The 24,510-nt window shown below is 40.1% G+C and overlaps 1 protein-coding gene across 11 annotated transcripts in view; it reads right to left on the bottom strand.

Moving 5' to 3' along the window:
• Window positions 1-24,510, bottom strand: part of HIVEP2 (HIVEP zinc finger 2) — a 238,237-nt gene that overhangs the window by 102,858 nt on the left and 110,869 nt on the right. For 5 of the 11 annotated variants that reach the window (XM_049902462.1, XM_049902439.1, XM_049902469.1 and 2 more), the window contains one exon: window positions 12,774-12,920. The exons of 5 other annotated variants lie outside the window; for them this stretch is intronic. The gene's annotated coding sequence lies outside the window, so the exon portion shown is untranslated. Of the gene's footprint in view, window positions 1-12,773; window positions 12,921-24,510 lie in introns of those variants that run through there. One more of the 11 variants, XM_049902456.1, reaches the window with a different exon arrangement.

Below are 24,510 nucleotides of genomic sequence, written 5' to 3' on the forward strand. Positions count from 1 at the left end.
CCATACTTTGCAAGTCACACTATGTGTCATGTTGACTGAAAGCATGCGTGATATACTTCTTCACTTTCCTGAAGGATGAAACACATAGAAAATGTGGCAGATATTTAATCTAAAGTCTTGTTTCCTGAAAGACTGCAAAAAAAAAAAAAAAAAAAATTTGCAAGATGCCCACAAATTTTCTTTCCCAGAGTTCAAAATAGCAAGCTGAGTGGGTGTAAACACTTCAAGTGCAAAAGGGAAAGGAGAAAAAAAAGAGTAACTAAGGAAAAGGAAGTCATACTTTTTTGCTCTTCAGTATGAGAATGAAAAGAGACCATTTAAAGAGATATCAAAGATTTGGATCTAGTCATTTTCATGAATCAGGATACAAATACAGTCCTGATGACTTGCTTACAGAGCCCTTTAGCCACTTTTCCAACGTAAAGAGTAAATTTACATCCCAGAGTTAACAGTAAGAGCTCCAACACAACCAGGTACCTAAATCACAATAAGGCTCTTGCAAAAGAGAAAAAGTTGAATTTTCCTGAGGTCTCTATCCCCTTAAGGAGAGGGACCCTCCTCAACAGTGCTATTAAAACTAGAATATGTATATGAGTCTCCAGGGGAGCTTGCTAAAATGTAGATTCTTGATTCTATAGGTCTGATCCGGATCCAAGATTCTGAACTTCTAACAAGTCCCAGGTAATGTTGACAGGCTGGCCTAAGGCCCACTTTTTGAGGAGCAAGGTTCAGCCAGAGAACAGAAATAACAATCAACCAATCAAGAATACTTGCTAGGTACCTAACACTTTGCTAGTTATCACAGGAGCATATAACAAGCACCCTGAGCTAATACATAAAAAATTATTTTTAAAAAGCAATTAAGAGCTACATGCTAAAATGAGTGGTAATGCTCCTAAGGATAACAGAAGTTGAGAACAGGAAGAATTCAGTAGAGCCTGTAGTAGTCACAACTAGCTTCCTAGAGCAGGTGGGGTCAAAGCAGACCCTAGGTTGGGGAAGACATGGATAGTGAAGGAATGTTGTGTGTCTTCAAGTCGATTCCGACACATAGTGACCCAATGTGACACAGAATTACTCCATAGGGTTTTCTTGGCTGTAATCTTTACAGAAGCAGACCGCCAGGTCTTTCTCCTATGGAGCCACTGGGTGGCTTTGAATTGCCAACCTTTCAGTTAGCAGCCAAGGGCTTCACCATTGTGCCACCAGGGCTCCTAGAGAAGTGATAGGGCAGAAGCAAAGGCAATTCTGGGGAGAGCTTAAGAGTTCCAATCTGAGAAAACTAGAGTGCACTGGCTTCATAGTTGTAGACATTATCATTGGAAATTTTAATCAGAATTCACTGATATAAAGGGAACCTCTATCTAACCTTGTTTAAAATCTGTGGGATTGAGAAACTAGAGGCCTGGCAATTTGTTTCTGTTAACAGTCAAGAAAACCCTGTGGAGCAGTTCTACTCTGTAATACATGGGGATACCATGAGACCAAATGAACTGGTCAGTAACTGACAACAACACAACAACAATACCATTCCAGGACATTAAAAAAATGGGTACCCCATTGCCATGGAGTGACTTCTGACTCATAGCGACCCTACACGACAGAGTAGGACTGCTCCATAGGGTTTCCAAGAAGCGACTGGTGGAACTGCCAACCTTTTGGTTAGCGGCCGTAGCTCTTAACCACTGCACCACCACCAGGGCTGTTGTTTGTTGTTAGGTGCCGCTGAGTTGGTTCTGACTAATAGCCACGCCATGCACAGCAGAATGAAACACTGCCCAGTCCTGCACCATTCTCACAACTGTTGCTATGCTTCAGCCCATTGTTGCAGCCACTGTGTCAATCCATCTCACTGAGGGTTTTCCTTTTTTTCAATGGCCCTCTCCTTTACCAAGCATGATGTCCTTCTCCAGGGACTGATTCCTCCTGGCAACATATCTAAAGTATGTGAGACGCAGTCACGCCATACTTGCTTTCAAGGAGCATTCTGGTTGTACTTCTAAGACAGATTTGTTCGCTGTTTGGGCATTCCTTGGTATATTCAATATTCTTCATCAGCACCACAATTCAAAGGCGTCAATTCTTCAGTCTTCCTTATTCACCGTCTAACTTTCCCATGACATGAGGAGACTGAAAACACCATGGCTTGGGTCGGGACACCGTAGCCCTCAAGGTGACATCTTTTGCTTTCTTATTCTTATGCAAATTTTCTCCATTGGCAACAGCAAAAGTGTTATTAATGACATTCTAGGTTTAAGCCTGGAGCACAAAATTACCCTTTTTGTACATGTATTCACTCAGGTACATGTCTTTGATAACATATGTCTGTAATGATTAACAATTTTAACAACACTAGAATCATTAATTTTCACAACAGATTAATGTAAAGTGTTTGGATTTTATTTTTATTACAAAAAGAAACACTTTTTTTCTCCTATAAAGTACTTTTGGATACCACATAGCACATACCCACACCACACCCTCAGTGCCAGCATTATCCTTTCATTTCCTCCCACACTTGCTGACAATGGGAAGAAAACACATCCAGAAACAGAATGAAATTGTTAATGAATTATACCTTTTTTTTTTTTTTTTTTTATCTCCTCGGAAAGTTTTTCCTGTCAACCCACAATATCTTCGACATCTTGCACAATGGATTCACCAGAAAAGCAGTAGAGGATTCCACAGGTCAGTTGAAACATGAATTCTATCTCTAAGCTAGTTTTTACTGAAGAAAATTATAGTGGGGTGAGGGTACGCACAAGTTGCAAGTCGGAAAGTAAGCATTTTAAAGAGAAACGGTACATTTTAACATTCCTAAGTTAGGTCAACAATTCTTTGAGTCTTTGGCACTACCAACTTCATCACTTATTGTAAGCATTAAGAAATGACACTTCGAATACTTGCAAATATGTTTCATACTCATGGAAAGTGCCATGCCTACGGTTTTAGCCACAGCGACTATTCCTTCCACACTTGTGTTTGACCACATTTCCCTGCATTTCCTGTCTCTCCTAAGGAAGTCTGAATTTAGGCAATGAATTATGGGAAAACCTTGCAATTTTAAAACATCTAGGCTTGAACATTATAAGATACCTGCCTCACCATAAACCAAACCAAACCCATGGCCACTGACCCTATATGACAGAGTAGAACTGCTGAGCGCTTAACCACTGCATCACCAGGGCTCCTCCATCACTATTAAAAAAAAAAAAAAGCGTTGCCTTTCAGTAGCTTCCAACTCATAGTGACGCTATAGGACAGAATAGAACTGCCCCCTCGGGTTTCCAAGGAGCGGCTGGTGGATTCAAACCTGCCTACCTTTTGATTAGCAGCCGAATGCTTAACCACTGTGCCACTGGGGCATCACTACAGTTGTGCCAAATAAGGCCCTAATATTCTTGAGTTGGAATCTACTCAGTAGTGGCTGGGTTTTTTTTTGTTTTTATTCAAGATGCACCAACGCATCTGCTCCCTGTCCCCCACATCCAACACACACACGCACGCACACACGCATTCATTAATGAACAAGAAGAAGATATCAACGTGAGGATGCTAAATTAATCGTTACCCATGAAGGACTGCAAAACAGTAAATCGAATGCAAGCAACACATGCCCTATGAAAACTGTGAAGTTTGTCTTCTAGAAATCTCTTTCCCTCCCTATTCCGAACCCTTCCAGACGTCTTCCTCTCCTGAGGTCCCAGGATGGTGCAGCCTGCACTCCCATCTACGGCAAACAGCAGCTCATCATCCTCCACACTGAACTGCCAAAAATGTAGTGTTCTCATTATTAAGAAAATTGACTTTATGTAAAAACAGAGCAAAACAAAAACTTGGGACATTATAAAACTTAATACACATAAATAAATCAGTGTTGGTGAGGAGCGGTATTTGGGAGACAGGAGCTTACTAGAACAGAGGCAAGAAATCCTCCTGTGTGGGAAGTGTTATTACCAGTCTTAGTAAGATACAAGGCTGTGTCACATATAACAAGGTTTGGTCTGCTTTCAGTTTTCCAAGGCAATTTCTATTTGAATTGAATTGGCTCTTCTGAAGACAGTTCATCAATGAGCATGACACACAAATATTCATCCTCTCTCTCTCTCCCTCTGGTTAGGATATATACGTCTGTTGGCTAATTATAAGGCATAGCCTCATTTTCTTCCTCCTCAGCATCCACCAATATAATTTTGTGTTTACACGTCCAGCTGCTTTTAGAATTACCAACAGATATTACCAGGAGTTAGAAGAGTTACATCTGCAACAGCACAGACTCCAAGCTACAAGCCTAGAACCATGGTGGAAATAAAGTTCAGTTCAGAAAGCTTTCCCGAGCCAGAACTTACATCCTCACTAACCGGGCTGCCAGTCCTAGATCAAATGAAGGTCGATGCAATGTCCCCAGAGGGAGCTGTTCAACTCACTGGGTCGGTTCCCCTGAGCCCTGCCAAGGAGGCCCTTCAAAGTGACAGGGGGCCTGGCAGCGCTGGTGTCTTCCCCCAGGCAGAGAGTCCCTCCCCTCAGATAACAAGCTGTGTGCGAACCCATCTTCTGCAGACACCAAAACAAAGCGAAGCAGCAGAGTGGCTGGGGGCAGACACTTGTGGCTGACACAAAAGCCAGCTCCCTCTGCCGCAAGAGGGTTAGGAACCTCTGACAAATACTGGGGCTGTCGAAATGTATACTGCAAAACAGGACATCCCTCCTGGCACTCAGGGTGAGTGAAGCCCAGGCCACAGCAGCAACAGCTTGGTCTGAGGACTGCCTGAACCACACTTCAAAGCCAGAGGCCCGAGGGAGCTGGCAGGCAGCCAAAGACCCAGAAGCCCAGCAGGGGAGAGTGTTGCCTTAGGACAATAGAAAACTGGGACGGGGTAGAATCTGTGAATTCCAAGCACTGGGGAGGTCTTCTCAGAGATTTTACCCTCTCCTGTCAGGGCTGTGATTTAATTTCCTTTGAAGGAAAAAAGAAAGAAAGAAAAAAAAAGAAAAGAATATACATTCTCAAGCCTTCTGTCTGCAAAGGCAGACACCACAATGCAAGCTAATGGACTCTGGTCCTTCTCAGTCTGCAGCCACTGTCTAAAACAATACAGCTAAGTGAGATGTGACATGTTCCTGTTCATCTCAATAGGGCATTAAGTCAAAGGGGCAATTAAGATCATTTACATGCAAGCATCACTATTCCATTGCTAATATCCTCCCCATACTTCCCATCAATTCTGTTTAATTAGCGTAGCATCACACGTTAATTAGAGCCTGCCAGTTTTGTTTATTTGACAGGGCCCAGCATCTAGTCCCACCTTAGGTCACAAGGACTTAAGGGGAGGCATCAAACTCTCAGGCACAAAGATCACTCAGGCTCTTGAATGAGAAGATTCTACCCAGAGAGGTTTACTCATTTGCTCGACAGAAAGGGAGCTGGTTTGGGAATTAACTTATATCCTCTTCCTTCTGTTTTACAGAGTTCCTGGGTGGTGCAAATGCTTAACACACTAGGCTGCTGACCGAAAGGTTAGAGGTTCAGGTCCACCCAGAGGCACCTATGAAGAAAGGCCTGGCAATTTACCTCCCCAAAATCAGCCATAGAAAACTCTATGGAACACAGTTCTACTCTGACACACATGGAGCTGCCATGAGTCAGAACAGATTCATGGGCAACCAGTTTGGTTTTTTGGTTTATTTTACCACTTTTTGCATAAAACCACATAGAAAACAAACTCAGAAAAAATGGTAAGAGAGTAAAAGAAAAATCAATCCCTCACTCTTCCATGGTATTCCTCTGAGATTCCTAAAGACCAGGATGTAGTGTTATGAAGCCCTTTCAGGGCAAGTAAGCATCAAACAGAAACATGGCCCACTTATGCCATTGATGTGCCTGGGTTCCCTCATGAGAAGCCATGCTACATAAAGGCTCATTAGAACAGATAGGGACTTGTTAGTTTTCCTTTCAGAGGAAATGAATATGAGTTGAGGTCACTCAACTCTAATCCACCCTGTACATCAGGGTTGTACTTCTAGCAGCACACGCTCCATTAAGCCAGCAGTTTGTCATAGCCCAGCGTGTCATCCATAATGGCATGCTGGGGGTGGAATGACTTCCAGCTCCCTGCTAATTCGGTGTGGGGAATGCCAAGGTAGAGTTTTACTTGATTGCATAAAACGTAGAGTTATTTTCAGCTTCTGAATCATCATTCTGGCTCTTTCACTGGTCCTAAAGCCATATTACAACCCCTTAAAAATATCTTTTCTATTCAATTTTCACTTATTATTTTTTTATTTTTAACACAAGCACTTAAAGCAATCCTTCTATGCTTCCAAAAGAGTCAACTTTAAAATAAAAGAAAAAAAAAAAGGATCAAAGAGACTTTTAGAAATAATTTTCATTTTAAAATGGTCACTACATTTTCTGTGGTCATGCCTACATTCTTTTCAGTTTATCGTCAAACTCTTTATTAAAACCTGGGCAATTAACACTTAGCAGGACTTCAGTGCCTGAGGACTCAAATAATTTTGTTTTGGTCACACTTGAAAAAACGACTTGAGAAGAAAAAGATTAAATAATGGAAATCAAAAGCTGCTAACTGATATAGGAAGAACTTTTAGCTATTTCTGTAATAATTCCACTGGGATTTGTGCTGGATATTATAAAAACAGGATGTTTTGTTTATTGTTCCTTTTTTTTTTCCATAAAAGACTACCCAGAGAGTATAAGACTCCAAAATACATGAAAACTACAAATCTATGTGAGGCTCGCTAGTAATCAAAAAGCCAAGTGGAATTTTTATCCATGTATTGAACATTTTTGCTCAATGTGTGATGACCTCAAGATACATGCTTCTTGTTTTTATGAATGCCAAAGGGAAAAACAGTTACATAATGTAATTCTACAATAGTCAAGTAGAGAGTAGAGAGAACTTAATTTTAAATAGAGGAAAGTCACAGATGATGTTTTACTGCTAAAACCTCTTGTTTTAAAAATTAACATGGCTTAACCTACGGTAGCTTAGAAGAAATACAACTAGAATGCTCCTTAGAAATGAGGATGGCAAGACTTCAGCTCTCTTACTTTTGACACACCATCAAGAAAGACCAATAGCTAGAAAAGGACATCATGTTTGGTAAAGTAGAAGGTCAGTGAAAATGAGGAAAACCCTCAATGAGATGGACGGACACCACAGCCACAATAATGGACTCAAACATGGCAACGATCATGAAGATGTCACAGAGCTGGACGGCATTTTGTTCTGTTACACACAAGGTAGCCACAAGTTGAGGCCAACTTGATAGCAACTAACAACAATAAGATTAACTGTCCCATTTAGCAAGAAGCTATCCCAGCAATATAAAGATTCCAATGATAAACTTTTTCTAATATTTCTCCAGTGCAGTGTGATGAAGCTACTGGCACCAGTGGACTGCCTTAATATTAGTGGATTTAGAGATAATTTTAAATGGGTACACCTAGCATATCCAGACATATGATCTTAATCACCTCTGTAAATGAAATTCTGATTTTTTGTTGTTGTTGTTGTTACTATTTTCTGCCTAAGTAAACAAAAGCATACATATCTGCATATCCTGAATCAAACAGCCTCTCCGGGGAATGTAGAGAGACTAGATGAAGGGGAAGAACCACGTCTAGAAAACAAGTACACCTAAATATTCTCCCCACCAGGTAGTTGGGCTCTGCTCTGTCCATTGTTCAAATGGCTGAGAACGTCACTCAGAAAGCTGCACTTACTGCCACGACTTCACGGATGGTGGGTCTCCATTAGAATCAAATGAAGGCATTGTTTTAGCCCCAAGTCTGTGAAGGGAAATCGAGGCTTCGCTTCTCTTCTGAAATCCTATAGCTAATCAATAAGGCTAAAGCCTTCACTTTTCCATAAGGCCCTGAACATATTTTTAACATCTGCCTACTTATAAACTTTCCTACCTGGTGAAATAAAAATTTTGTTTCCTATCTCAGTATCTATAATTTGCTATTTCTGCCATCTGCTAACCTACTCAACAACCATCTATCAAGCATCTATATCACACACCAGGCCCTGAGCTGCATTAGAAGCTACACAAACATGTTCTCTGATCTCAAAGAACACCTGGCTTACAGGTAGTATGAAAAGTGCTGTAGTACAAGTTACAGTAGGGCCCACAGGAGGGAGGGAGGTGGATATCAAGGAAGGCCTGAGAGTGGAGACTCTTGCAATGGATCGTGAATAATCAGCAGAAGCTGGTGAAGTAGACAAGGAGAGAAACCAGTTTGAGATGAAATTAGTATATCTGGTTTTAGGATAAACTTTGAGGTGACTTCAGAACATACAGGTAGACAGTTGGATGGTAAACATTCAAGTGGAGAGTTGGACAGATAGAGATGGAATTCAGAGGAATATGTGAACTAAAAATCCAGTTTGGGAGACCATTAACACCACTAACATCTAGGGTGATAGGTCAAACAATGGACGTATGGAAAATAGGCAGTCTGGGAAGCGATGGAGCGTAAAAGGCCTAAACGTTGAACTCTGGGGAAAGCCACAAAGCCAGGAAGCAGATGAAGAAGCTGAGAGGCAGAGGTATCAGGCCACAGCATCCCAGAATCAAGAGGACAAAAAAAATTGCATGACAGAGTCAAATCCAAATCAAGTGATAGGTCAAATGAATCAAAGACTTAAAAGATTTCACTGAATTTCAAAATAGTTTACTGATATTCCTTGCTTAAGCTGGTGGTCAAAACTGTGATGCAGTCAAGACAGGTAATACACACTGTTTTTTGAGTAATTTTGACCATAGGGGAGAAATAGCATACATAGCATTCTAGCTTTAAAAGCCGGCAGAAGTATTTGTTTCCTTATTTGTTTGTTTTCTGTTTGTTTTCAAGATGGAAGGGACCTAAACATATTTAATTTTTTTTTTTTCAAATTGAGTGGCTTTTAATAGCTATAACCCTAAAAAAAAGAAAGAAAGAAATGTTCTAACAAGATTTTACTAGATTGAATGTTGGCCACAGTGGAGAGACATAATTATGATTTGATTGTGTTAAAGTAAAACTTCAATTTCTCAACAATTAACTACCCACTAATATTGATTTATTGACCTGGGAAGCTTCTAATTCAAGGAATATGATGTTCTGCTGTAAAAGAAATCACACAAAAATGTGGTGAATTCTTAAAAATAAAATTACCAAAAGGCCAATGTAAAACACAATCATAGAATTTTTAAGCTGTGAAACTTTACAAGTTATTTCCTCCAAAGATCTCATTTTAAAACAGATTTTAAATCAATTAAAAAACACTAACATCCATTGAGAAACAGCAAAACCATATTTAAATTCTTCGTGACGAAATAAATTGCTCGTGACAAAGGCGATGCACAAACTACCCTGTTTTCGAATCTTTCAAACATTTTAAAGCATCCTCAAAGAATAGCCTGACCTCTCCCACTCACAGCACCCAAAGACCAGCTCATCCTGTTCAGTCTGGGGTCATGCCCCACAGCAGCCCTGAGGGACAAAAGACATGGTGATCTGCTCCCGTAAATACTACAGCCTAGGAAACCCTACGGGGCAGCTCTACTCTGTCCTACAGGGTTGCTATGAGTCAAAATTGACTCCACAGCACCTAACAACAACAACAATATAGTGTGGCAACATGTTCAGTCCATCCATGACTCCCAGTCAAGCGGGGGCGAGCCTGCCCTCAGTCTGGCAAGCCTTAGCATTGTGGCTCCTTCACATACCAAACCAAAAAACCAAACCCAGTGCCGTCGAGTCAATTCTGACTCATAGCAACCCTATAGGACAGAGTAGAATTGCCTCATAGAGTTTCTAAGGAGCATCTGGTGGATTCGAACTGCCGACCCTTTGGTTAGCAGCCGTAGCACTTAACCACTACACCACCAGGGTTTCCCCTTCACATACCCAAACCCACCTTCACATACAGACACACATATATACCCCAAGCATTATCTAATTCCTTTCTAAGACGTGGCAGATGATATTGGCAACCCAGACACTGTTTAAGCTGCTCTGATTTCCATAAAGAGGAAACCTTAAAATTTGGGCTTACTACTGAAAAACATTAAGCAAAAAATATCTAGATATAGTAATGGACTTTGAAACAATCATCACAGAAAATAATAAAAACAACAAACATTTACTGAGTTCTTGTGTTTCAGGCATTGCCGTAAGTGATTTACATGTATTTTTTCATTTAATCATTTATGAGGCAGGTACTATTATTATACCTTTTACAGAGGACTTGAGGCCTCACAAGTTTAAGGAACTTGTCCATGGCCTCACAGTAAGTGCTGAAACTAGTTTTTGAATCCTGTCAGTCAGGCTCCAAACCAACACTCTTAAAAACATACACAGTGTGACTATATAAGTACCCTGCAGTTACGTGTACCCAATTTTCTGTTCTATCATATGACCTGGCAAATGGGCCACCACTGCCAAGTCAAAGGAGGTTGAATATATCGAACCGTTCCTGATTACTCTCTATCTGAGCTGGCATGAATGAACCACACGGCAGTAGAGTTTCAGGTCAGCCAACCAAGTCCTTACACAACAATGATGGAATGCTTTCACACTTAGAATGAAGGTCATTGCTCTAAATTTGGCAACAAAATCAAAATCTTTCTTATACAGCTCAAGAGTATTCTTTTACCCAGATCATTGTCCTAATTTACTTTGGCACTGAAAAGTGTTTATTACTTTAAAGTAAGACTAAAATTGATGGGTTTGGAGGCCTTTATACGCCCATGTTCCACTAGATTAATTTTGGAGGGCATGCCATGCTTTCTTTTTCTAGAAAATACAATATTTCTTTGTTCTAAAATAAAAGCCACAAATTTCCATAAAGAGGCAAAACTTCCCTGCATGACAGTCTTTTAAATTTTGCTTTAACTCCATTATTTGGAAATGCCTTTATTTAATTTTCTATCAAAAAAATATTATGCTTGTCTTATACTCATGATGTATTTTTCCCCCTCATTTATTCAATTACATATTCAACAAACAATTCTGTGCCCCCCATAAGCCATGGCTCTTGTCCTCATAGGGCTTAGGAGCAAAAGGCAGACACTGAAAACAGATTGGTCCTATGAAGATCCCACAATAAAAAGCATGCTAGATAGTCTGAAAGCTACGTAACAGTATTCAGGGAAGGCACCTCTCTTCTCAATGTATGCTATTTAGAACTTGGGGGCTAAACACCTACCTCTCAAAATCTGAAGTCTTAAACCTAGAGGTGATTATACCAGACACAAATTAGCCAAATCCACCAGAATTATACTTTCTTTCAACAACTCAGATGTCTCAGGGTACCCTGAACCCAATCTGAAAATCACCAGTATATGTGTTGTAGAAACTTTCCAAAAGAATTCACTGGCCCACCCATTCTCCATTCTAGCTTGTGTAGATTTGTCACGCAATCTAAAGTATCAATTTGTGCAATTTGACAAATTTAGAGAAAAATGGGGAAAAAAAAACTCACAGGATTACCAGAAATAGAAGTCTCTGAGTAAGCAGTCTTTTCCAGTGTATCTTTCCAAGTCTAACGATAAACATTTCTATCTTTGACAAATGTTTTATTTGATATAAACATTTATAAAGTAAGGTATTTTCTGTTCTTATCTTTTAATGAATCTAAACTCTCCTTAGTTTAACTGCATATGACTACCATGTCCAGCTGCTAACCAAAAGGTTGGAGGTTCAAGTCTACCCAGACGTACCTTGGAAAAAAGGCCTGGTGAGCTACTCTCAAAAAATCAGCCATTGCAAACCCTATGAAGTACAGTTCTACCCTGACACACACAGGGCCACGAGTCAGAATCAACTTGATGGCAACTGGTTTTTGTATAACATCTCTTTAGTCTTTCTAGATTTGGTTATTTTCTTACCGACTTTCTTTAGTTAGTCTCCCAATCCAAAGATTAAGGTGTTCTTCTTTTCCTCTTTCAACAGGCTAAGTACATTTGGAAAAAGTTATATGCAAAAGCATGTCCAAATGGAATCTAAGGAGATTGCCAGATGTCTATTTATTCCACATCAGAGAAGCAAACCACAGCTGGCCCAGCTTGTCTGCCCTTCCAGTCTGGAAATTTAGGGTGGGAGGGTGTAGTACTAGTGGCCTAGCAGGAGTCTAAGCTGTCTACCCAGAGGGTCTTCTTGTGGTTTGGTGAGGAAATCACTTGAAACAGTTGCAAGCTGAGTTATTACACCTGTTCTTCTTGTCTCCCCAAGTGGTTAGTAGCTTGAAATAAGTCATGTTCCAAAAGTTTGCTTTTAAGTCTACTATTTGAAATTTGGAATGTTCCTTCCTGAAACCAGTGCTGTAAATAGTGGTTAGCTTTCCAGGCTATCCTTCAAAAGCCTGTATAACCCAATTTGGAATTAGCCTAAGACAATGTAACAAGAGCATAATAAGCCTACCCACCATATCTGACATAGTTTCTATTAGAAAAAATAGTCAAACTGAAGGCTTGAGTCAATAGGATATGAAACTGCATGTTACCTTTTCCTGCATGGGCCATAAAAGTGTAGGTAGTACTCCCAGAAGTAAATAATGAAGGAGGAAGGCAGGGTTAAGATGGTGGAATAGTCAGATGCTTCCTGGGGTCCCTCTTACAAAAAAGACCCCAAAAAACAAGTGAATTGATTATATATGACAATATAGGAGCCCTGAACATTAAAGACAATGTTGAAGAATCGAACTGAGCAGCAGGAGCACAGACAGATAGTTCAGAAGCAGCAAGGATTTGCCAGACCTGACCTGGACAGCACCTTGCAGGCTAGATCAGCTGGCACATGTGGGCTGAGGCAAGCAGTAGCACTCAGGATACGTTTTCCACATCTGGGAGAAACCAAGTGGCAGACAGTCTGGTCGAGCCTCCGGAACCAGGGAGAAGCAGAGCTGAATCTGTGGAAGTTAAGTGCAAGCCTGTAACCTACAGCACGGGATCAAAAATACCCTTCCCCGCTCTGGGAAGTACTTCTCTCCTCCCATTTTCTGTCCCCTCCCTGCTCTGCTCTAGTCCTGTCTTGCTTCAGCCCTTGTTGTGCCCCTGGGCTGGAAGTGGGACCAGTTGTGTACTCCGAGCCATTCTCCCAGCTTTGGAGAAGAAAAAATTAACAAACAGGAAAAAACAATCTGCCAGCCCCCCTAAGCCAGGAACTCTGGGCAGGTACCTCCCCTTTGCCCAGGCAAGGCATTAGGGGTCTACAGACTTTGAATGCCTTTCACTCCTGCCTAGACCTGTGTGGCCCATTTCAAAAGCATAGGCCTTCATCAGCACAGTACAACAGGGTATATACCCGAAGGCTATTTTCAACTGCAAGAGCTAAGGAGGAGTGGCAGATTCATGACATTTGAAATTGCCCTGCCCACTAAGCAGGGTCCTCACGTACCCACATCAGGGGCCTGAGGACTGGTGGCTCCATCTACTCCACTGAGCCAAACGCAACAGGGGTCCAAGAATAAGTGGTACCTCCCAGTCCTTACAGCCAACAGCATTGGCTGCCCAAAGTCCAGCTGCAAAATCCACCCACCTGCATGCTCCATGGACAAGGACACACCTTCCACCCAAGCACGCAGGGACAGCCATCAGCTCCCTACCTACTGCAGCCAGAAACTGGTGCCTACTCCAATCACCACTACATAGCCCTGTTTGTCTAGGACTATAGGTGAGAGCCTGCACCGCACACTTGGTGACCAATGACCTGGACACCTGAGCTGAATCCACACAAGAAAAGTAAATGGATTCCTGGGCTCACATACCATAACAGCTCTAACCAACTGGTGACAGGATGTGGAAGCTTCAAAGATGCAAATAATCAAAGTAACTCACATGATCAGCTTATTTGGGCATATCAAAACAAGAGGGTGGGACACAGAAAGCAAATATAAAGTAAATAAATATAATAACTTATTGATGGCTCAGAGACAACAGTCAATATCAAATCAAATAAAGAGGCAGACCATGACGGCTTCAGCAAGCTACCAAAACAAAGAACTATAAAACCTCCTGGAGGAAGATAAGGTCTTGGAATTACCAGAGGCAGAATTCAACAGATTAATATACAGAGCTTTTCAAGAGACCAGGAAGGAGATCAGGGAAAAAGCAGACCAAGCCAAGGAACACACAGACAAAGCAACAGAGGAACTTAAGAAGATTATACAAAAGCATAACAACAAATTTAACAGGCTGCAAGAATCCATACAGAGACAGCAAACAGAAATCCAAAAGATTAACAATAAAATTTCACAATAAGACAACTCAATAAAAAGTCATAGGAGCAGAATTGAGGCAATGGAAGTCAGAATTAGTGATACTGAAGATAAAGCACTTCACACCAATTTATTTAAGAGAAAATCAGATAAAAGAATTTTTAAAAAATGAAGAAAGTCTAAGAATTATGTGGAACTCTATCAAGAGGAATAACCTATGACTGATTGGAGTATCAGAACAGGGGGGATAAAAGAAAATACAGAGAGAATTGTTGAAGATTTGTTGGCAGAAAACTTCCCTGATATCGTGAAAGATGAGAAGATATCTATCCAAGAAGCTTATCGAACCCCACACAGGGTAGATCCCAAAAGAAAGTCACAAGACATATTATAATCAAACTTGCCAAAACCAAAGATAGAGAATTTTAAGAGCAGCTAGGGATAAACGAAAAGTCATCTACAAAGGAGAGTCAGTAAGACTAAGCTCTGACTACTCAGTAGAAACCATGCAGGCAAGAAGACAATGGGATGACATATAAAAAGCCTTAAAGGAAAGAAATTGCCAGCCAAGAATTATATATAAAGCAAAATTCTCTCTCAAATATGATAGCGAAATTAGGGCATTTCCAGATAAACAGAAGTTAAGGGAATTTATAAAAAGTAAACCCCAAAATTACAAAAAAAATACTAAAGGGAGTCCTCTGGTTAGAAAATCAATAACATCAGATAACAACCCAAGACTAGAACATAGGACAGAACAACCAGGTATCAACCCAGATAGGGAAGTCACGAAAATAAATCAAAGCTAAAACACTGACTATAGGGAAACAGAGACCTCAACAGGTGAACTATGACAACATTAAAACAAAATAGGAGTAAATAATGTAGTCATACAACTTTCATACAGAGAGGAAGTCAAGGAGATATCAAGAAAGAAAGAAAAGACTGGTTTAAAATTGAAAAATAGAGATAAATATTAAGGTAACCAAAAAGGAAACTTACAATCCTATACATCAAAGTAAAGAAGAAGAAAAACAAAGACTCAGCAAATACAAAATGCCCAACAACACTGAAAAAGATGAAAGGAAATGCGTAGAGAAAAACAACTCAGCACAAAAAATTAACTGGAACAAAGAAACTGTCAACAACACACACAAAAAGACATGAAAATGACACCACTAAACTCGTATCTATCAATAATCATGCTGAATGTAAATGGAGTAAATTGCACGAATAAAGAGACAGAGAGCAGCAGAATGGATTAAAAAAAAAAACACAATCCGTCTACATGCTGCCTATAAGAGACACACCTTAGAGTCAAAGACACAAACAAACTAAAACTAAAAGGATGGAAAAAATGTATCAAGCAAACAACAGTCAAAAAAGAGAAGGAGTGGCAATATTAATCTCTGACGAAATAGACTGTAAAGCAAAATCCACCACAAAGGATATGGAAGGGCACTTTATAATAATTAAAGAGTCAATACACCCAGGAGGATATAACCATAATAAATATTTACACGTCCAACGACAGGGCTACAAAACAAACACTAACAGCATTGAAAAGAGAAATAGACGCTCCACAATAACAGTAGGAGACTTCTATGCGCCACTTTCAGTGAAGGACAGAACATCCAAAAAAGAAGCTCAATAAAGACACAGAAGATCTACATCATGCCACAATCAACCAATTTGATCTCCTAGACACATACAGAACACTCTACCCAATAGCAGCCAGGTATACTTTCTTTTCTAATGTACATGGAACATTCTCCAGAATAGACCACATTTTAGGACACAAAGCAAGCCTTAACAGAATCCAAAACATCAAAATATTACAAAGCATCTATTATGACCATAAAGCCATAAAAGTAGAAATCAATAACAGGAAAAAAAAGATCAAATAAATGGAAGCTGAACAACACCTTGTTGAAAAACTACTGGGTTATAGACGAAATCAAGGACAGAATTAAAAAATCCACAGAATCAAAGAAGAATGAAAACACATCCTACCAGAACCTTTGAGACACAGCAAAAGCAGAGCTCTGAGGTCAATTTACAACGATAAATGCACACACCCAAAAAGAAGTAAGGGCCAAAATAAAAACACCAACCCTACAACTCGAACAAATATTGAGAGACCAGCAAAAGAAGCCCATGGAGACCAGAAGAAAGGAAATAATAAAAACTAAAGCAGAATTAAATGAAATGTAAAAAACTACTGAATGAGTTAACAAGACCAAAAGCTAGTTCTTTGAAAACATCAACAAAATCGATAAACCACTAGCCAAACTGACAAAAGAAAAACAGGGGAAGCAGCAAATAACCCGAATAAGAAATGAGATGGGCGATATCACAACAGACCAAACTGAAATTAAAAGAATCATAACAGAATATTATGAAAAATTATACTTCGACAAATTTGAAAGCCTAAAGGAAATGGACAAATTTCTAGAAACACACTACCTACCTAAACTAACACAAACAGAGGTAAAACAGCTAAATAAACCTATAACAAAGAAGCAATTGAAGAGGTAATTAAAAAAACTCCCAATAAAAAAAAAGCCCTGGCCCTGACGGCTTCACTGGTGAATTCTACCAAACTTTCAGAGAACGGTTAACACCACTATTCCTAAAGTCATTTCAGAGAATGGAATACTCTCAAACTCTTTCTATGAAGCCAGCATAACCCTGATATCAAAGTCAGGTAAAGACACCATAGAAAAAGAAAACTACAAATATCCTCATGAACACAGATGCAAAAATCTTCAACAAAACTCTAACCAATAGAATTCAACAACATATCAAAAGTGAGATTCTTACCAGGTATGCAGGGATTGTTCAACATTAGAAAAACAATCAATGTAATCCATCACATAAATAAAACAAAAGATAAGAACCACATGATTTTATCAATTGATGCAGAAAAGGCATTTGACAAAGTCCAACACCGATTATGACAAAAACTCTTAGCAAAATAGGAATAGAATGGAATTTCCTCAGCACAATAAGGGGTATTTATACAAGGCCAACAGCCAACATCATCCTAAATCGAGAGAGTCTGAAAGCATTCCCATCAAAAATGGAAATCAGGCAAGGATGCCCTTTATCACTACTCTTATTCAACACTGTGCTGGAGGTCCCAGCCAGAGTAATTAGGCAAGAAATAGAAATAAAGAGCATCCAAATTGGTAAGGAAAAGTAAAAGTATCTTTATTTGTAGATGATATGATCTTATACATAGAAAACCCTAAAGAATCCACAAGAAAACTATGGGAACTAATAGAAGATTTCGTCAAAGCATCAGGATACAAGATAAATATACAAAAATCAGTTAGATTTCTCTACACCAACAAAGAGAACACAGAAGACGAAATGATCAAATCAATATCTTTTACAATAGCCCCAAGAAGATAAAATATTTAGGAATAAATCTAACCAGAGACGTAAAAGACCTATACAAAGAAAACTACAAGACACTACTACAAGAAACCAAAAGAGACCTACATAAGTAGAAGAACATGCCTTGCTCATGGATAGGAAGACTTAACATTGTGAAAATGTCTATTCTGTGCAAAGGGATCTACAGATACAGTGCAATCTGGATCCAAATTTCAACAACACTTTTTAATGAGATGGAGAAGCAAATCACCAACTTCATATGGAAAGGGAAGAGGCCCCAGATAAGTAAAGCATTACTGAAGGAGAACAAAGTGGGAAGCTTCACACTACCTGATTTTAGAACCTATTATACCACCATGGTAGTTAAAACATCCTGGTACTGGTACAACAATGGGTACATAGACCAATGGAACAGAATTGAGAATCCAGACATCAATTCGTCCACCTATGAGCAGCTGATATTTGACAAAGGCCCAAAGGCCATTCACTGGGGAGAAGACAGTCTCTTTAACAAATGGTGCTGACATAACTGGATATCCACCTGCAGAGAAATGAAACAAGTCGATACCTCATACCATGTACAAAAACTAACTCAAAATGGATCAAAGTCCTAAATACAAAATCAAAAACAATAAAGATTATGGAAGAAAAAATAGGGACAATGCTAAGAGCCCTAATACATGGCAGAAATAGAATATAAAACATAACTAACAATACACAAACACCAGAAGAGAAACTAGATAACTGGGAGCTCCTAAAAATCAAACACTTATGCTCATCCAAAGACTCCATCAAAAGAGTAAAAACACAGCCTACAGACTGCAAAAAAAATTTTGACAATGACATATCTGATCAGGGTCTAATCTGTAAAATCTACAAGATACTGCAAAACCTCAACAACAAAAAGACAACCCAATTCAAAAATGGGCAAAGAACATGAACAGGCACTTCACTAAAGAAGACATTCAGGCGGCTAAGAGATACGTGAGGAACTCCTCACCATCATTAGCCATTACAGAAATGCAAATCAAAACTACAATGAGATACCATCTCACCCAACAAAAACAAAAATTGTTTTTTTTTTTTTTTTTTTTTTTTTGTTAGCATTAATCCAAAAAACACAAAATAATAAATGTTGGAGAGGTTGTGGAGAGACTGGAACACTTATACACTGCTGGTGGGGATGTAAAATGGTACAACCACTTTGGAAACCAATGGCGCTTCCTTAACAGGCTAGAAATAGAAGTACCTTTAAAAAAAAAAAAAAAACCAGTGCCGTTGGGTCACTTCTGACTCATGGCGACCCTATAGTACCATAAGATCCAGCAATCCCACTTGTTGGAATACATCCTAGAGAAATAAGAGCCATCATATAAATAGATACATGCACAACCATGTTCACTGCACCATTGTTAACAATAACAAAAAGATGGAAACAACCTAGGTGCCCATCAACAGACAAATGGACAAATTATGGTATATTTATACAATGGTATACTACATAATGATACAGAGCAATGATGAATCCAGAAAACATCTCATAACATGGATGAATCTGGAAGGCATTACACCGAGTGAAATTTGTCAGTGCAAAAGGACAAATATTGTATGAGACCACTATTCTAAGAACTCAAGAAAAGGTTTAAACACAAAAGAAAACATTCTTTGATGGTTACAAGGGTGGGGAGGGAGGGAGAGGGGAATTCAACTAACTAGATAGTAGAAAAAAAATCATCTTAGGTGAACGGAAGGACAACACACGATACAGGGGAAGTCAGCACAACCAGACTAAACCAAAAGCTAAGAAGCTTCCTGAACACAACCAAACACTTTGAGGGACAGAGTAGCAAGGTTGCAGGTCTGGGGACCATGGTTTCAGGGGACATCTAGGTCAACTGGCATAATAAAGTTTAATATGAAAATGTTTTACATTCCACTTTGGTGAGTGGCGTCTGGGGTCCTAAAAGCTGGCTAGCAGCCATCTAAGATGCATCAATTGGTTCCAACCCACGTGGAGCAAAGGAGAATGAAGAACACCAAAGGCACAAGAAAAATAGGGGCCCAAGAGACAGAAAGAGCCACATAAACCAGAGACTCCATCAGCCTGAGACCAGAAGAACTAGATAGTGCCCAGCCACCACTAATGACCACCCTAACAGGGAACACAACAGAGAGTCCCTGACGGAGTAGAAAAGGGGGGTGCAGAACGCAAATTCAGGTAAAAAGACCAGACTTATTGGTCTGACTGAGACTGGAGGAACCCCAAAAGACATGGTCCCTAGACTCGCTGTTAACCCATAACTAAAACCATTTCCGAAGTCAACTCTTCAAAGATTAGACTGGACTATAAAACATAAAATACTCATAAAACTCCATTGTGAAGATCACATCCAACCAGAAAAATTCTATAACCAATCAGCAGGTTTTTTTTTTTTTTTTTTTTTGGAATTACAAAGTGTGAGATCTGTGTTTTAGTTGAAGATATAAACTCAAGACAGCCAGTCTTTGGGAGGCAGGCAGAAAGGGTATAACATTAACTTGGTAACAACGGGGACAAAATGTGCTTCTTAGTTCAAGTAGATACATGAGGCTAAATGGGCAGCTCCTGTCCAAAGGCGGGATGAGAAGGCAGAAAGGCACAGGAGCTGGCTGAATGGACAGGGCAAACCTAGGGTGGAGAGGGGGAGTGTACTGTCACATTACAGGGACTGCAACTAGGGTCACGTCACCATATGCACATAAATTTTTGTATAAACGATTAACTTGAGCTGTGAACTTTCACCTAAAGCACAATAAAAAAAAAAAGAAAAGAAAAGAAATAATAATAATAAAGGAGGACTAGAAAGAAGCATTCTCCAGAGGCAGAATGATGGGCCAGAGGCATCAACAGAAGAATCGCAGTGGCTCTAGACAGTGGCGGTCCAGTAGCAACAGTGGTGGTGGAAGAGTGTAAAAAGAAAAGAGGGCACAGAAAATAAATAAATCATAAACTAGGGCTGTCTTTGAAAAGGGAGTGTCCTCGAGTTGAGGGCAGCAGGAAGAGAAAGGGAATTCCTACCATAAGCCATCAGGGAAAATCCCCTGGTTGGGTTTGCTCTTCACACTATCACTGACTAGTAATATTCATTATTCAGAAATGTAAACATTTCAATCCTCGCTTTGTTACTTTGGCTTTATAAATTCAAACTTCGTATTGTTAATGAAAATCTAGGTCAGGGTGATCGATGCGTGATCTTCCTCAGATTTATTGTTAGTCTGCAGTAGTTCTCAACCAAGGTGATTTTTTACCCCCTACCCCAGAGAGACATTGGGCAATATCTGGGGATATTTCTGGTTGTCACAACTTAAGGGGATGCAAATGGTATCTAGTGAATAGACACCAAGGATGTACTAAACCTCCTACAAGGCACAGGACAGCTCCCAACAACAAAGAATTATCTAGCCCAAAATGTCAATAGCGCCAAAGCTGAGAAACCCTATAAGATCCTTGTGCTGCAGTAACTTTTTGGAACATGTTATCATGCTCCCAATGTGCTTAACCCTATAGACGGTATCACTCAAACTCCATTGTGAAGATCATGTCCAACCAGAGAAATTCTACAACCAACCAGCAGTTTTTTTTGTTTTTTGTTTTTTTTGTGTGTGAGATCTACGTTTTAGTTAAAGATAAAAACTCAAGACAGCCCGTCTTTGAGAGGCTGGCAGAAAGGGTATGGCATTAACTTGGTATCAACTGGGACAAAATGAAGTTGCCTAGAGCAGGGCACTGTGCAACCTCCTATGTGAATGTAAACCCTGCCACAGATACCACATCCTGCTTCTTTAGCATTTCTAGCAGCTGTATTCCCCAACCAGCATCAAATGACAACTCAGGAGCATCAGTAAGTTTCTGAAATGCTCACAGTTAACCAGTATTAAAGCAATGACCTCCCCCACAAAAATCCCTACTGGGCAGCCTGTGTGAAAAAAGAACGAAAGCAAGACTACCAATGAGGGCACAGATACCGGGTCCTCTCTGCCACCACATGCTCCATGACCCGGGCGAGTGACTTAACCTCTTTCTGGTCCTCTCTTTCCTCAACTAAAAAGAGAAAGAGTTTGACTTCCTCATCTCCAATATCCCTTTCAATTCTTGCCGCCATGATTGTTTTCTTCCCAAATGGTAAAGAGAAGGGGGTTGCCCCCAAAGGGAGTAGATAGAAGGGACATTGCAAAACCCTTTTGCTCTACAAGGAGGGCTTCAAATGTACCGGCTGTCTGTGGACCGTAGCAGACGAACCACCCAGGCAGCAAGCAATTACAGAAGAGAGATTTCTTTGCACAGAGATGAAAGGTGGCACCAAGCTTGAGAAACCCACTCTCCGTTTAGCCCCAGGCTGTATCAGAAATAATGACTGTAAGAAATCAAGGAACAACCTTCCTGTGTGCTCAGCAAGGTAGGGACTAATCGTTACACACTGGCCTCTTCAGCCACAGCCTCCTGCACAGATAGTCATCACTTCCATAGCACCATCTTCTCAATAGGAAGGACAGAAGAAAAGTACAATACACTGCTGTGTTTTTGTAATAAAAATAAAAAGCGAAAACAAAATTGGAGGGCAAGCACCATATGGATTTCAGGAGCCTTTAGCTGTAGCGCACAAGTACTTTATGTACGTATAATCATTTGGTAGACACTCAAATTAGTTCTAGGGAGCCTCTCAGCAATACTGAATGGAGGGAAAGTTTTCATTCATCACTCTAAGAATGGATACTGTTCTCCTGGGACCGTCCCCTGAATTTTTTTTTACGCAATGCTTCTGTTCAAATGCGTGATACAGGGAAATAGTATGTCAAAGGTACACTCAGGGCTCTATCAAGTATGAAAAGTAGAAAAATATACTTCTAGGCCTCAAGATGTTTTAAATCCTAGCACAAAAGCTTATTAAAAAATACACCATGATGGGGGCATGCATCAGAAGTGAAAGTAAAGGAAACTCATTGTTCTGACATTTCCACATTATCACAACTTCCCAGGGCTTTGTTTTCCCAGCTGAAAATGGAAAGATTTTCCTAAGTGTTGGAAATTTGAGATTTTCTGATAATGCATGTTTGTTTGCTGCTTTATTTTTTCAGTAATAGCTGGTAATTTTGAAAACATCTGCATGCCTAGTTCAGAGCACTTGGCAAACATTATCATTACTTTGTAACCACATCCTGGTGAGGGAGAAATGGCAGCTACTATCATCCCATTTCACTAAGAAACAGGCAGCAAGGGGTTAAAAAATGAGCACTTCCTATCCCACCCACCCCCTAGTTCCACCTACTGTCCCCCTATAATATCCGGGATTCTTGTCCAAGCCACCACCAAAGAAAAGAGTAAAGAGAATCCCCTTTGACTCCTGTTAACTGCCAGGGAGAGACTGAAGTCTTGATGCACCGTACTTTTGCAGTGAAGCTAAAAGGCAGATGAGAGGAGCTGACTCTCCTCTCGTTGCAAATAACTCTAACATGACCAGTGTGCTACAAAAATCAATAGCAGCTCAATTGCCTTTTTTGGAGCTGCCTCAGCAGTCAGCTGGAGAGGGGGCATTGCTAAGCCCAGGCACAGTGCCTCCATCAGGGACTGAAAAGAAGCTTCACAAGAGAGAAGCGTGAGTAATTTACTTATTAAAAAGATAACTGGAAAGCCTGATATAAACAGATAAGCGGAAAGCCTTTGACACACGAACAAACCAAATGCTTGGCTTGGTGACCATAAAATGCAATAAACAATGAAATCTAGGTTGTATCACTCAACTTGCAAAAGTCTAATGCCCCCTTTTATCCTTAGAAAGATGTCATCTCCAGGGGCACAAAGGAATGGCCTGCAAGGGAGAACTCTAGTTTAAAAGGGCTCCGGGATTACCCCAAACCCACAGCAGGAAGTTGAGGGGAAACCTCAGTGACTAGTCTGATACTAGCCTGGACTTCAGTACAAGGCTACCGCGTAGATAAACGCAATTAGTATACTGCATTTGGTTCCAGGACATTTTACATTATTCAAAAGAACAAAAATCCAGTCAATAATTGCCCAATCCCTCCCGTGATTTTTCCTATGTTGTTCAAAAAATACTGTAGTAATGGTGTATTTGTGAGGTTCTGAGAACAAGAGATTACAATATCACTGTGACCTCAATTTTACTTCATGAACATTATTTAATTGCAACCAACCAGTAAATATAAGCAAAAAATAGAGATCTAAAAAAGTGTAAGAAAGTGGAGCTTGAGTTAACGAGCAAATTAGAAAAGAAGTATTACATCTTTTGCCTTCAAAATGTTGTCCATCAACTTAAAAAAAAAATCCAAATAAAGACAGAAGTCAAACAGTCCTACAATAAGCTATTGTATGGCTTAAAAGTCTGGGTCACTCACAACTTCCGGAAAGAACTGTGTATTTGCCAAATGTTCTTATTTTGTATGTTCTCACGGCTTTCAGTACTTGTGCAAATTGTTTTCCAAGCACCATGGGCCATAATGACCAGGTTACTGCTGCTAATTACACTTGCCGGTCTATAGGTTTGTCATCTAAAGAAATCCACAGCCAGCCATCTCGAGCAGACAGGCACAGCTGCGCTCACCACAGCGCATTAGAAAAACAACCCTCTTTGCAATAACCAGTTCTGGGCATCGCTTGTTAAAAAAGACTAGTTTCCTGTTTTTCTCAAAAACTTAAAAAGTATGGGTATTGCTATTTTCTACCCCACCCACGCCTTTTTCTTTTTAATTGTTGAAGCTGAGGTGCTGTAAACACCTGATCACGGGCATTTTTTTTAGATTAGAACTCCGGGTTTTAGGTTCGATTTGTTTTCCCAGCTCGGCTTCTACTTGCCTGGGACCCGCCGGACGCCACAGAAGCCGC

Source organism: Elephas maximus, chromosome 1 (assembly GCF_024166365.1).
Source record: "Elephas maximus indicus isolate mEleMax1 chromosome 1, mEleMax1 primary haplotype, whole genome shotgun sequence".
Classification (NCBI taxonomy): domain Eukaryota; kingdom Metazoa; phylum Chordata; class Mammalia; order Proboscidea; family Elephantidae; genus Elephas; species Elephas maximus.